This window comes from Schistocerca nitens, chromosome 9 (assembly GCF_023898315.1).
Source record: "Schistocerca nitens isolate TAMUIC-IGC-003100 chromosome 9, iqSchNite1.1, whole genome shotgun sequence".
Classification (NCBI taxonomy): domain Eukaryota; kingdom Metazoa; phylum Arthropoda; class Insecta; order Orthoptera; family Acrididae; genus Schistocerca; species Schistocerca nitens.
The window spans coordinates 310,720,080-310,733,549 of record NC_064622.1 but is presented as its reverse complement, the minus strand read 5'-3'; positions in this window follow the sequence as shown (position 1 = coordinate 310,733,549).

The window sequence follows — 13,470 nt, the reverse complement described above, 5'->3', positions numbered from 1 at the left end:
AAAACTCTAATATATCGTACAATAAAAAGTAATCTTTACCGTACTCTTCCCAGTGTTCGGCGGATTCGTCATCTTTGGAATATCAGCGCTTTGTGCAACGGGGGATGAGAGGTCTTGTATAAGTTACACTCTCCCCCTGAAGTGTGCTTGATATTGTTTTACGAATTTCGTGACTTCTCTGAGTTGTGGATGAGGAAGAACTCGTTAGAGATAAGTCTTTTCGCATGCTAATCCTATTTGTGGAAACGGCGAATCTCTCCCTCGGGGGCTCGCCGCAGCGGCTGCCTTAGGCGGCCTGTCGGTCATAATTAAGCAGTGAGCGTCAAACTGAAACAAGAGGTGGGGAGAAGAAAGCGTTTTCCTTTGAGGTGAAGGAACCGCTTCTCAACGAGAAGGGGGCCCCGGAATGTGCTGACGCCACCTAAGGGGAGAGATGAAGCTTCACTACCGGCTTAACGAGGGAACTCAGGCCGAACTAAATTCGCCCCGCGAGAAAGCTATTTCAGATCAGAGACAAGAAGGAAGTATCATAATTCCGTAAGGATCATCTTCGAAATATCAGCGCACCCTGCAGCGAGGGCACTGTCGACTCGTGTTCTCGAAGAACTGGAGCCATGCCCCGATTGAGCTGCCTCGATTTCAAGTTTTCGGAGAGTTATGCGATGTTGATAAATCATCGATTCTGATTTCTATTTCATCTATGTCTAAAATATCGATAGTTGATAAATATCGACCACGAAACATCCTTGTTAAATGATAAATTTATACAATGGCGCAGAACACCACACACAAATAGTCTAACATCATGTTTATCAATATATACAGAAATAATTAACATTAAAAATCCCACAGCTCTGTTCATATAGGACATAAAAATTAAATTTTTGAGAGAAGCTTTCCATTCGGTGTAATGCGTTGTTGACAGAGAACATACCCTGCTTCAGAGAACAATCATTTAGAGACTGACTGTATGGGTACAGACCTCTGATACTCCGGTGTAATTCTGGTAGTTTTTTTATAGATAATGCTGATTGTTAATGTGGCTGTATGCTTCAGTTACAACAAAAAATCCAATACACATCTAAACAAAAAATGCACATGTGCAAATATTTACGGTGTATAAGCATCAGACAGCCCAGACTCCACACAAATGTCAGTAGATTCAATCCATTGAATCGCCTCATCGGATGCTTCCTGCAAATTCTTGATCCCATCGTCCCATCGGGAAACGTCTGTTATGACACTCATTTACCATGTGGGCACACATTTACCATGTGGTTCATTGAATGTCACTAGTCAAACGTAATGTCAGTGCAAATGCCCCACTTGTTCGTGTTGTATTTGCACGTACGTTCTGCAGGCTGTTAAGCTGTACCCACACCTCTCTCTCGGATGATGAAAGCCTGGAACTTTAACAGTTGGACTGTCCATTAGTTCGTTGTTCCGGTTTTTTTACGATTTCCGCGCACGTTTCCACTCAGAGTCCTAGTGAAACCCAGTGGAGGGCATCTGAACTTTTGCTTCATATGCCGGTCTTGAGGCGTTTCCAAGGCAGCGAGAGTAAAGTCTTCATGAAGAGAGATTGACTCATTTTTAGGCAACTGTTAATAGAGAGCCACCTTTCGAGCTGGACAGATGTTCAGTAGTTTTGGCAGCCAGCATGTAAGCATATGACTGTGCCACTATGGTTTTCACAGCTAAATTAAAATGAAGGCAACTTCCTTCACATGAGCGCTGCGGGACAAAACGGGTGTCTTATATTCCGCTGCAAAATATATAAGAGAACTAATGTATTTACTCGACATGTACTGCCTCCCAGCTTTATCGCCAGGTTCATTCATGTTTGTACCTTATTAGGTGTGTTGGAAAGGTGTTCGTTATTTGTCAAGGTTCTGCCTAATGTCATACCAAGGTATTTTGGCTTGTCGTTGTATCTGAATACGTGGAAAAGACCAAATTGTAGTCTGATGTTTGCTAATGCTACATGATTAGAGAGCTTGAAAAATACACTTCTTTGTAAAGCACAAAATCCGTTTCTCTGTGCTCTGTGATGTCTTACTTGAGAGGCTTGGCTGTGACTGAGATGCGACTAGTGGCAAGTCTTAACTCATCATATCACAATATCCACAATGGGTAGAGTGCGTGGTATAGGAGCGAAATTCAATTCTTTATTCGGGTCGAAAATAGTTCTTTCATCTACGTTCTTGTCCTAATGATTGATGACAGTAATTGCTGTTCCTTGAGGTGACACCAGCCTGTGGTGACTGAAAATGGCTCGAATTTCTTTGTTTTGGTGCCGTACTGCAGTGATTATTTCTTTGATGGGCTGCCGTGGATGTATCGACCCACTCCCAGTTGAGAAGTGTGAGAGCTGCAATAAAAAGAGATGGCAGTTACGTATACATTATGAATTAGTATCAAATTTGTGCCTTGTGTGTCGTACCGTTTCTTTTAAGATCGACAGGATAGTCTTCCGTAAACTACTCACTCATGTTTAACCGCAACAAACTTAGACTCGGTGTCCTAATCTCGACAGCATAGCATAACAGGGCGTGAGTCGTGCTTGGGTAGCTCAGTTGGTAGAGCACTTGCCCGCGAAAGGCAAAGGACCCCAGTTCGAGTCTCGGTCCGGCATACAGTTTTAATCTGCCAGGAACGTTCATAGCATAAGTGCCAAATTACTTTGCTACTTTGCATTCGCGCGCAGCTTCTCCAGTGGAAGAAACTGGCGCGTAATTTTCTCCCCATAGAAAAAAATTATGTGAGAACAAAGACCTTCGCGGCGACAAAATATTAATGGACTTCTTGCGATGTCAGTCCCGGGCACAGCAACAAATCAGGCAACATTATTCACAGCGTGGTTATGAGTACGTCCAAACATGTTAGTTCCTTTCTGCCATTCCGTCACGTTTCCACGTTGACTCATCTTACTGTTCGGATTCCATATAATCCACTGCCACATACATTACCACTCCGCTGCCATGTCAGAGCGAGGTGGCACGGTGGTTAGTACACTAGACCCTTATTCTGTTGGACGAAGGTTCAAATCGCCTTCCGGTCATCCAGATTTCTCTGAATCGGTTAAGGCAAATGCCGGGGTTCTTTCATGAAAAGGGCTCATTTCATTTACTTGTCGATCCTTCCGTAACCAGAACTTGTGCTCCGTGTCCTCCATGACGACGAGACGTTAAACTACTAATCTTCCTAACTTCCTCATGCCATGACTTACGTCATCGGGGGAACTCACTTGACCTCGTGGTACTAGTTGTACACCATCTGCTGTACTCCATGACGACCTATGTAGTCTTTTAAGAGTGTGCCTAATATAATTTCCATGAGCATATGTGTAGGTACCCAGTACAGGCTTTCAGGTTAAGTACTGGGAAAGCCGTACTTCTATAACAGTTTTCGATGTGATCTTGTCTGTTCTTATTATCTGTGAATTATAGATGATGCTGTTTATATTTCAAATATAGCTACTTTTGTATCTATAAATTATCATAGTCTACGCCAAATTGATATTCTGAATAAGTAAATGATTATAGAATAATGCTCCTATCGAAGCACAAGAAATGCGAACATTTTCCTGTTTATTTAAAAGACTCTGACTGAAAAGTGGGGCACAAGTTGCCTCATTCTACGTTCCTCTTCAAATTTTTCCCAAACATTTTGGCATGTGAACAAATATATATTTTTAGTGCGACTCGCCTCATAGGCCCATAAGCACCCCTAACTATAACTAACTCACACTAGTCCATCGCTGGAAGTCGCTCAAACCCATCCACTCCCAGTTGCCCTTTCTCACTCGCACATTCAGCCCAACTCATTGTCATTATCTGTTCGTGTCTCTCTGTCATTGCCTCCTGTGTCACAGCCACAGTACTCTTCGTTCTGTCCTACTAGTACTACCACTGCCTTCCTCTCGCTCTCTCTTTCTGCTACTAACTCATTCATTCCTTCCTGCTGCTGCTGTCTCTTCTCACTGTCAACATCTCTCTCTTCCTCGTTGTCATAGTCATATACTCTCTCTCTTATTACCACTGGCTCTCAGCCACTTCCACTTCATCTCGCTCTTTATTCCTCCTCACTGTCTACTTCAATCTCTTTTTAATACCGGTACTACTCTGTTACTGTCAGCTATGTTCCACTATGTTCTTCTCTTTCTTTCACACTGCCAATGTCTCCTTCGCTCTTTCTATAACACAACCACTGTCTATTATCTTCCATTATTTATTACTTTTTCGTCTCTTTGTCACTGCTACTGTCTTCTTCTCTCAGCATAAAAAAGGACGAATACATTCGCATGCCAAAATTATTGGGAAACATTTTAAATCTGCTGAGGAAGGTAGAACGAGGCAGTCGATACCCCACATTTCAGGCAGAGACTTTAAAATATATAGGGACTTTATACCATTTTTTTACTTTGATAGGAACACTCTTCTGCTCCTTTTTCGTGGTGCAGCAGGGCATGTATCTCATATGAAAATAAATGTATTGGTTAATAAAATTTAGATAGTTTGTATACGCGAAATTAAAATAAAGAAAAACTAATTTTAGACATGAGACCGGATTTTTTGTGCAAAAAGAGGCTGCATCTGCTTCAGTACTACAACATGGGGCTCCCGGATGAAAACGGGCACTTTACGGCATATTTCTCCACTCTACGTCACTTTGTAAACTGCATTTTACGCCTCACACCGGAATTTACGTGCATATTTTAAGTATGCAAGTAGGGTAGCGTAGAACAGGTGTATCTCGGAAACGGTGAAGTTGTGAAGAAAATTTTCAAAGTTGTTCGATATAGGGATTTTAGGAATATATCGTAAAAATTACAGCCACTTACTGTGCATAGCCGTCATGGAATCCTCAGTTGGGCATTGGTCTGCCGATTACGGAGAAAATATAGTAAAAACCCTTTTCTTTAGATTTTTCGAGGAACCGCTCATGAACTAACGCTATCTCCGTAAGTCGGGTCAAGCCCATCGCAGACCACATCAAATGCAAAAAGAACCAACCAATTTGCTCCATTTGCCTAAGCAGGAGGCAGTATATAATATTTCTATTGTGATCTTGTACAGAAGGATAGTGGCTCAAAGACGATCCTTCTGTGGGGCATACAAAAGGTCGATAGTTAAAGGGCTTCCCAAGACACTTGATCCTATCTTTTTATCATCAATAGAGCCTGAAAGTTACGAGCACCGGAAAATCTTGTTTTCATGGGCGGCATTATGGAACATATTAGCTACGTGTACTGTCGGATGCATATCGGTTCCAAACAAACGTTGTCCACAATGGTTTTACCAGAGAAATTGATCGCATTAATCCTGTTTTTTTTTTCTTTCTTTTTTTGAGATCTTAGTATGGTATAGTTAACGTAGGTGATTCAGCTGATTCATTGCACGTCGTAAGTCATCGTCTTTTCCTGCTTTAAGACATCTCATTTCAATTTCAGTAGCACTGCATATACGATGTCACTAAGTTTGAATAATATCATTAATATTGCAAAGATTAGCTGATTCTAAACTCAGATGTCGAACATTGATTTTAAAATTTTATATTTGCGTGCGTCATTAATTTTCTAGGCTATCCATTATTTTCCATTAACGTTCAAAGTTGATTTCCTGTTTACAGTGTCAGACGCTAGCAAAATGTCCTTGTAACATAAATGTTGTCTGTAGATTGCATTTGCATCTTCCTTTGCCGGCCGCGGTGGTCTCGCGGTTCTAGGCGCGCAGTCCGGAACCGCGCGACTGCTACGGTCGCAGGTTCGAATCCTTCCTCGGGCATGGGTGTGTGTGATGTCCTTAGGTTAGTTAGGTTTAAGTAGTTCTAAGTTCTAGGGGACTGATAACCACAGCAGTTGAGTCCCATAGTGCTCAGAGCCATTTGAACCATTTTTTTGCATCTTCCTTCTATTACTTGCTGTAGAATAAATGCGTTGCATGTAGTTGATTTTCCCTTAGGAAATCAAGCTTCTTTTTCATCTACAAAAAGTTCTGATTTTATTATAAGACTGCTGCCTGTTATTCAGACGTAAAAAAAAAAATACGTAGTGATTTGAGAAAGAAAAATGGAGAAGTTGAGGCTCACACTGGAGGGTAACGACAATCCTTTCTCTCACATAATATCCAGGAATAGAACATTGTATCCTCTACCATATATGGTAAGGTGGCTTGCGGAGTAAAGATGTAGATGCAGATCTGAAACATTAAGGAGGAAATCAAAATTGGCATTTCTGAAGCATTGGGCGAAAAGAACGTTTTTTTTATAAAATAATTGTTCATTTTCAATGACCGGGGGAATGAAGGCACAGGTACATTGCCTAAATGGTAAGTTTTACGCCATGAAGCACCAGTCTGACATTTATCAAACTTTGAGCAGGTTACAATTCCTTCTATTCGGAACTGATGTTCATAATCAACATAACTGTGAGGATTGACCACAGTAGGTATGGATACACTCTCTTGCTGGTTGTGGCATGGAAGCAAATAGTCTCCACTTCCCAGAATGAGGATTTTCTTGCCATTCCTGAAACACATTTTGTGTCAGTGCATGTAGATTGCTGACGGATGACGTTGGCGCTCATCGGACCGCCTCAAACAGAACGAGGACTTCTCCACTCAGTGTCAGCTCCACACCAAGCAAGTCTCTGCCTGTAACCTTCGCCCGGATTTCTGCTGTCATCTTCGTGGTCTTTACGCGAGACCTATGTTGGCGTCAATAGAAGTGTTCTGCTGTAAGATTCAAATGCTGATTCTCAAAATTTTCTAAATAGCGTTCCACGAAAAGAGCTTCGTCTTTCCTACAGGGATTCCCTTTTGATCTCACGAAGCATTTCTCTAATACTCGCGTGATCATTGAATCCGCCAGTCAAAAATCTAACAGCACGTTCACGTTTCTGAATTGTTTCGATGTCTTCTTGAATCCGACCTGATGGTGACCCGAAACGCTGGAGCAGTACTCAAGAATGGGTCGTACTACAGTTCTATATGCGGTCTCTTTTACAGATTAGCCACACTTTCCTAACATTCTACCAATAAAACGAAGTCGATCACACGCCTTCCCTACTACGATCCTCACGTGCTCTTTCTATTTCATTTCGCTTTACAACGTTACGACTAGACAGTTAATCGACGTGAATGTGTCAAGCAGCACACGATTCATGCTAGTCTGAACAGAGGCTTGCTTTGATTTTCCTCTGTGCTTTCTAGTTTATATTCTTAAATATCTTGCATTTTAGGTATTTACAAAGCATAGTCCTGTATTTTAATATCAAGGGTATTTATGAATTGGGTAGTGTACAGTGTATTAACTTTGTTGGAATGTGTGCTGAGTTGGTTACCCTTCGCTCACAGCCCCAGGCAATACCGGCTTACTCACGCAGCTTGAGGCTGTTACCAACGAGAATCACTATGGGAGGCCGAATGTGGAGATCCAAGGGATGCCCAGCACATCCCACGTATCCGCCGATCGGTCCACTGCTGTGGCTGCCCCAGTTACTGTCCGCACAGAGGTTGATCGATCGCCAATGTTTTGAGCGGGAGTTCGTTCCAAGATGTGGCCCTAAACGAAAGACTTTCCAGGGGGCCGATGGGAAGGCCTCTCTGGTTCGTATGACAAACAGGTTTCAGGCGCTATCTGTGACTGACAAAGATCCTGAGCGCGATACAGTCACTTGTCTTGTTATAGAGGAAGAATATCAGCCTGCAAGTCTGGGCATCCACAATGGGTGGGATTACTAGCACTTGGGAACCCAATGTTAGGCGCGTAATTGTGGCCCTTATGGATATAACTGCCAAGGAGGGCATACTGAGGAGAGTCATTTTAGATGTCGAATGGGTCCTTCCGGATGCCATGAAGAGCACAGAATGCAGTCAACCGCAGGTAGAGGTTCATGTCGGCTCTAATTTTGTGTGTCGCTTTATATTGGAACAGATTCTTTCTGATTTCGGGCGGCTATCTGAAGTGGTAAAGACTCCCAGTATTGTTTGTGAGATCAAAGCATGGCTTACCATGTGCGACATCGTCAACAAGACCGACTTCGGACCTCTGGTACAGAGACAAGTGGAGGGTCGGAACCAGAAGCTCAGACCGTTCTGCGATAGTGCAGACTGCAGATTCCTCGACTTGCTCCGTACTTCGGTGGCATTTAGGATTCTAATTAATAGGTCATGGGTTCATTACATACTGGAGGCGGTTACACGGGTAGCGAGGGCTGTGGACTGGGCGATTTTTGAGGTTAGCATGTCTCGGGAAAGTACAGAAAGGGTGCAGGGCTAACGCAGGTACTAGAAACAATCGGTACTGTAACTGTAAACGGTCGTGGCTGAGGTGGGGAAAGAACCAAAGCTTCAGACGCTAATAGAAAACACTCAAGCTCAAATCGTTATAAGTACAGAAATCTGTCTAAAGCCGGAGACAAATTCAGCCGAAATTTTTACAAAGTACACAAGATTATGTAACCAGTTGTTGGTGGGATGTTTATTGCAGTTAGGAGTAGTTTACCTTGTAGTGAAATTGAAGTTGTTTCTTCCTGTGTGTTAGCATGCGTAGAAGCTATACTTGAGAGTCGGAATAAAATAAAATTGGTTCTTTTTATCGAGCCCTCCCTCCCCTATTTAGATGACACAGTTACTGAATAATTCAAAGAAAACTCGAGTCTCTTTCTTACGAGTAACCCAGCCATGCGATTATAGTTGGCAGAAATATCAATCTACCCTAGATATGTTGGCGAAAACACATGTTTGATGTAAGAGGTAGGCACAAAACTTCGTCCGAAACTGTACTGACGCTTTTTGCGAAAATTATTTTGAACGATTACTTCACGAACTCGAAGTGTAAATAGATGCGAAAACGTACTTGTCCACTTACCAACAAATAATCCTGAACAAACAGGGAGCACCAGGATGGATATAGGGCTTAGTGACCGCAAGGTGGTTGTATCGAGACTGAATACCGTGACATCAAAATCCACCAAAAATAAATACAAAGTATATCGATCTAAAAAAAGCAGGCGGAGATTCGGCTGACGACTTCTTAAGATACAGTCGCTACTCCTTCCAAACTATGTAAGCGCAGACAAGATGTGGATTATATTCAAAGGAATAGTGTCGAAAGCAATTGAGAGGCATATATCTACACTAAATAATAAAAATAGAAAAACGTTGTGTCAGTTTGAACACGCTAATCTCTAATTTTACTCTAGGCGAGTTTTCATGGTGTTTTTACAGGTAACTCCGCGTACCTTGGGTCAACGTAAGACTTTATTTCATCAAAAAAGATCGCAGAAGAAAGATATTCTTATATCATAAAAATGTACGTGTGTAGGCCGGCCGGTGTGGCCGTGCGGTTAAAGGCGCTTCAGTCTGGAACCGCGTGACCGCTACGGTCGCAGGTTCGAATCCTGCCTCGGGCATGGATGTGTGTGATGTCCTTAGGTTAGTTAGGTTTAATTAGTTCTAAGTTCTAGGCGACTGATGACCTCAGAAGTTGAGTCGCATAGTGCTCAGAGTCATTTGAACCATTTTTTTTTTTTTTTGTACGTGTGTAAACTGTCCAGCCACATTAATGTTACCACCAGTCAAAAGCCGGAATAACCACCTTTTCCAACACGAACCGCTGCGAGACGTGCAAGAGGAGAGCTGGGATAATATTCACAGGGACGCGTGGTCAGCTGCGCCTAGGTTTCTCGAATGTGAGGATTCATGGTACGTGTAGCCACATTGAAGTGATCCTACAGACTATGGATTGGGTTTAAATCAGGGAAGTTTGGTGGCCAGGGGAGTAGACAGTAAACTCATCCTGCTGCTCTTCGAACCCGCATGAACACTGCTGCGAGCTGTGTGGCACATTGCACTGTCCTGCTGGTAGACGCTATTGCACCGAGGAGAAACAAACTGCATGTAGGGGTGGACGTGGTAAACACCCTTCCGACAATTGTTTCAGGATGTTTACTATCAGACGTTTCACGCCGTACATGCCAACGATCACTTGTCCGATGGATCGTAAAATGTGGTTTATCTGAATAAGCCACCTATCGCTACTCATTGGACGTCCACTTCCGGTATTGGCGTCACAATTCCAGCCTTCGTCGACGATGCCGATAAACATCACTCAGCGTAGGCTGCGTGAACCACAGGCCTGCTGCGGAGTCCCATACGCAGCAGCTTTGCCAAACGGTCACTGAGTAGACACTGTTGGCAGTCCCTTGGTTCATCTGGGCGGTCAGTTGCTCAATATCTGCACGCCGATTCTCCCGTACACATCTACGCAGTCATCGTTCACCCTTGTCATCTCTGTCCCTGGTGGGCCACAGTTGCCTCGGCGTTGGTTTTCGATAGCGACATTTTGCCCTGGACTGTATATTTGAACCGCGGCGGACTGCGAGCTATTTGCAAATTTAGTCAATTCTGAAATTCTTCCACCCCTGCCGCGAAAGCCAATGATCAAGCCGTTTTGGATGTCAGATAAATCGCTCCGTTTCCGCATTATGGCAACGACTGCAGTTTTTTCGCTTCACATGCCCTCCACTGCTTGTGCTACCATCTGTGAGTGGTTATCGCAAATTGATGTCTAACACATGCGGTGGTCACATTAATGTGACTGTATCGTGTATTGCTTACTATCTAGAAAGGAATACTGTGGGAATAAGGGCCAGCAACTCCTATTGGGATGAAGGTAATAATGTGGAGAGAGAATGAGGAGGAGGAGATGAACAGATAGAGAGAGGAGAGGGGGAGAACAGGATACTGACAGAGATAGGATGATGGGAATTGGACAGAGAAAGAGGGAGTAGGAGGAGATTGGCAGGGAGAGGGGTAGAAAGGCATCGACAGAGAAAAGACAGTAGACAGATGGGGAGGGGGGGGGGAGACTAGGTGGTCAGAGATGGGGGAGAAGAAGGAGATGGATAGAGAAGGGGATAGAAGGAGATGAAAAGAGAGGGGGGGGGGCTGAGTAGATGGGCAGAGAGAGGCTGAAGGGGGAGATGAACGAGTAGAATGAAATAACTAACAAACCCGAACAATGTCGGGTACTCAACTAGTAGCAAATAAAAAATAGGTAGCGTTTCTCCACAGACGTACACAAAAGAGGCCAGAAACTGTTGCAGAAGGAACGAAAAAAATCATTGCCAAATTTGAAAGAGTACATAATTTCCAAGATTGGCGATGTTTTGCTGAAGTTCGAAAGTTACTGCAGATTTCAATGTGAGATAGTTAAGTAGTTTCCACAACGAAACTCAAAAGTTGGCAGAAAATCCAAAGAGATACTGGTCATGTGTAAAGCACACCAGCGACAATATGCAATCAACATCTTCACTGTGCCTTAGCAATGGTAATGTTACCGATCGCAGTGCAACTAATGTGGAGGTACCTTCACCGAAGAAGACAAAGTTAATATTCCGCAATTCGAATCAAGAACTGCTGCCAGCATGAGTAACTTAGAAGTAGATATCCTCGGTGTAGCGAAGCAGCTTAAATCACTTTAAAAAGGCGAGGCTTCCGGTCCAGATTGTATGCTACAGTAGTTAGTTTCCTTTCAGAGTATGCTGATACAATAGCTTTGTACTAAGCAATCGTATACAACCGTTCGCTCAATGAAAGACCCGTCCCTAATGACTGGAAGGTTGCACAAGCCATACGAACACTCACGAAAGAGGAAATACGAGTATTACGCTGAATTATAGCCGCACATCACTGACGACAATTTTCAGTAGGATTTTGGAACATAAGTTGTAGTCATTTTTGAAAGGGTCTTTTTGCAACTTTGGACGAAATGCGCTAAGAACGGTACCGGATTCCATACACATAAATACATCTTTCAGCATGAAAAGGGCTTTATTCCACACATTGTGAATGGGTTTTTGTGACTTTATTACAGTGTCATTTTTGAAAGTGCATTACTCCTACAATAATGCCCGTTCAGTAGTAATCATCTTCGCATCCCATCTATCGACAGTCTAATGCACAATGCGTTACGTTTCGCTTTTGGTAGTTTAACTGTTGTTATTTCTAAACAGTCCTGTGAGATGTAAAATGGCGTCAAGTATTGAAATGAAACGTAGTGAAAATACCAAGAATTTTTTATTCCCGGAAGTGTCAGTTTTTAATTTTGAAAAGGCTACACTATTATCAGGAACAAAAAGCAAGACATACAACGTTTACTTGATTGTATTTCGCATGAATATAGGTGTTTCCATGATGATTTGATGAAATGGCCTGCACTTAACAGTGGTGCTGCTGCTGATGATCAGGGAAACCATTTTGTACGTACCTCGATTATAGTTACGATACTGTGAAAATGTATGAGCAAAAAAGGAAACAACTTAAAACACTATTAAAAACGTGACTTGAGCATGTGAATAAATTAGTTCCTTCAAAAAGGACCTTATTCCAGGATTTTGGAGTTAATTTTTTCTAAGAGATGGAGAAACTTAGCAACTGCAGTAATGTCAAAATTCATTCAGTTCTTTGAACATTTGAAAGCCCATCAAGTTGCATTCTATATACTTAATACGTAGAATGTTTTCTTTAGTTACTGAAAACTGAAGAGTTTGGAGTAAGGTCCTTTCAAAAATGACTGTATTACATACTGTGTTCGAACATCATGAATTACCTCGACGAAAACGACTTCCTGACAAATAGTCAGCACTGATTCAGAAAATACCGTTCCTGTGAAACACAACTTCCTCTCTATTCACACGAAGTAAAGAATACTATCTACAGGGGATCTCAGATTAATTTCATATTTCTAGGTTTCGAGAAGGCTTTCGACACAGTTCCTCACAAGTGATTTCTAAACAAATTGCGTGCTTATGGAGTATCGTCTCAGTTGCGCTAATGGGTTCGTGATCTCCTGTCAGAAACGTCACAGTTGCAGTAACTGACGGAAACTCATCGAGTAAAACAGAAGTGATATCTGTTATTGCCCAAAAATTGATCTATATAAACGTTTTTCTCTGCGGCGAGATCTTTTCATGAAATTTCAGTCACCAACTTCCTCCTCCGAATGCGAAAATGTTTTGTTGGCGCCCAGGTCTATATGATCATCCTGTTAAAATAGAGAAATCAGAGTTCGCACGGAAAGATTGAAGTGTTCTTTATTCCAACGCACTGTTCGATAGTGAAACAGTAGAGAAATAGCTTGAAGGCGGTTGGATGTGCCCTCTGCAACACTTAATTTTGAATTGAGGAGTAGTCTTGTATATGTAGATGTAGAATTTTCACGTTTAGAGCAAGCTGCCATTCATCATAGCAACTGGAAATATTGTCTAAGTCAACTTATATCCCCCTAGAGTCGTTCAACGACGTCTGCTCATCAGAGCCAGTCGCAAAATATTACGATGTTCTCGTTCTGGAAGAACCCGTGCCTACTCTTCTTGGCACATTGTTGTCCTGACCTACGAGCACGGCAGGTGCCATAACCCTATTTCCGAGAAAGTTAGCTCCGTGGAAGAGGGGTCAAAAGAAG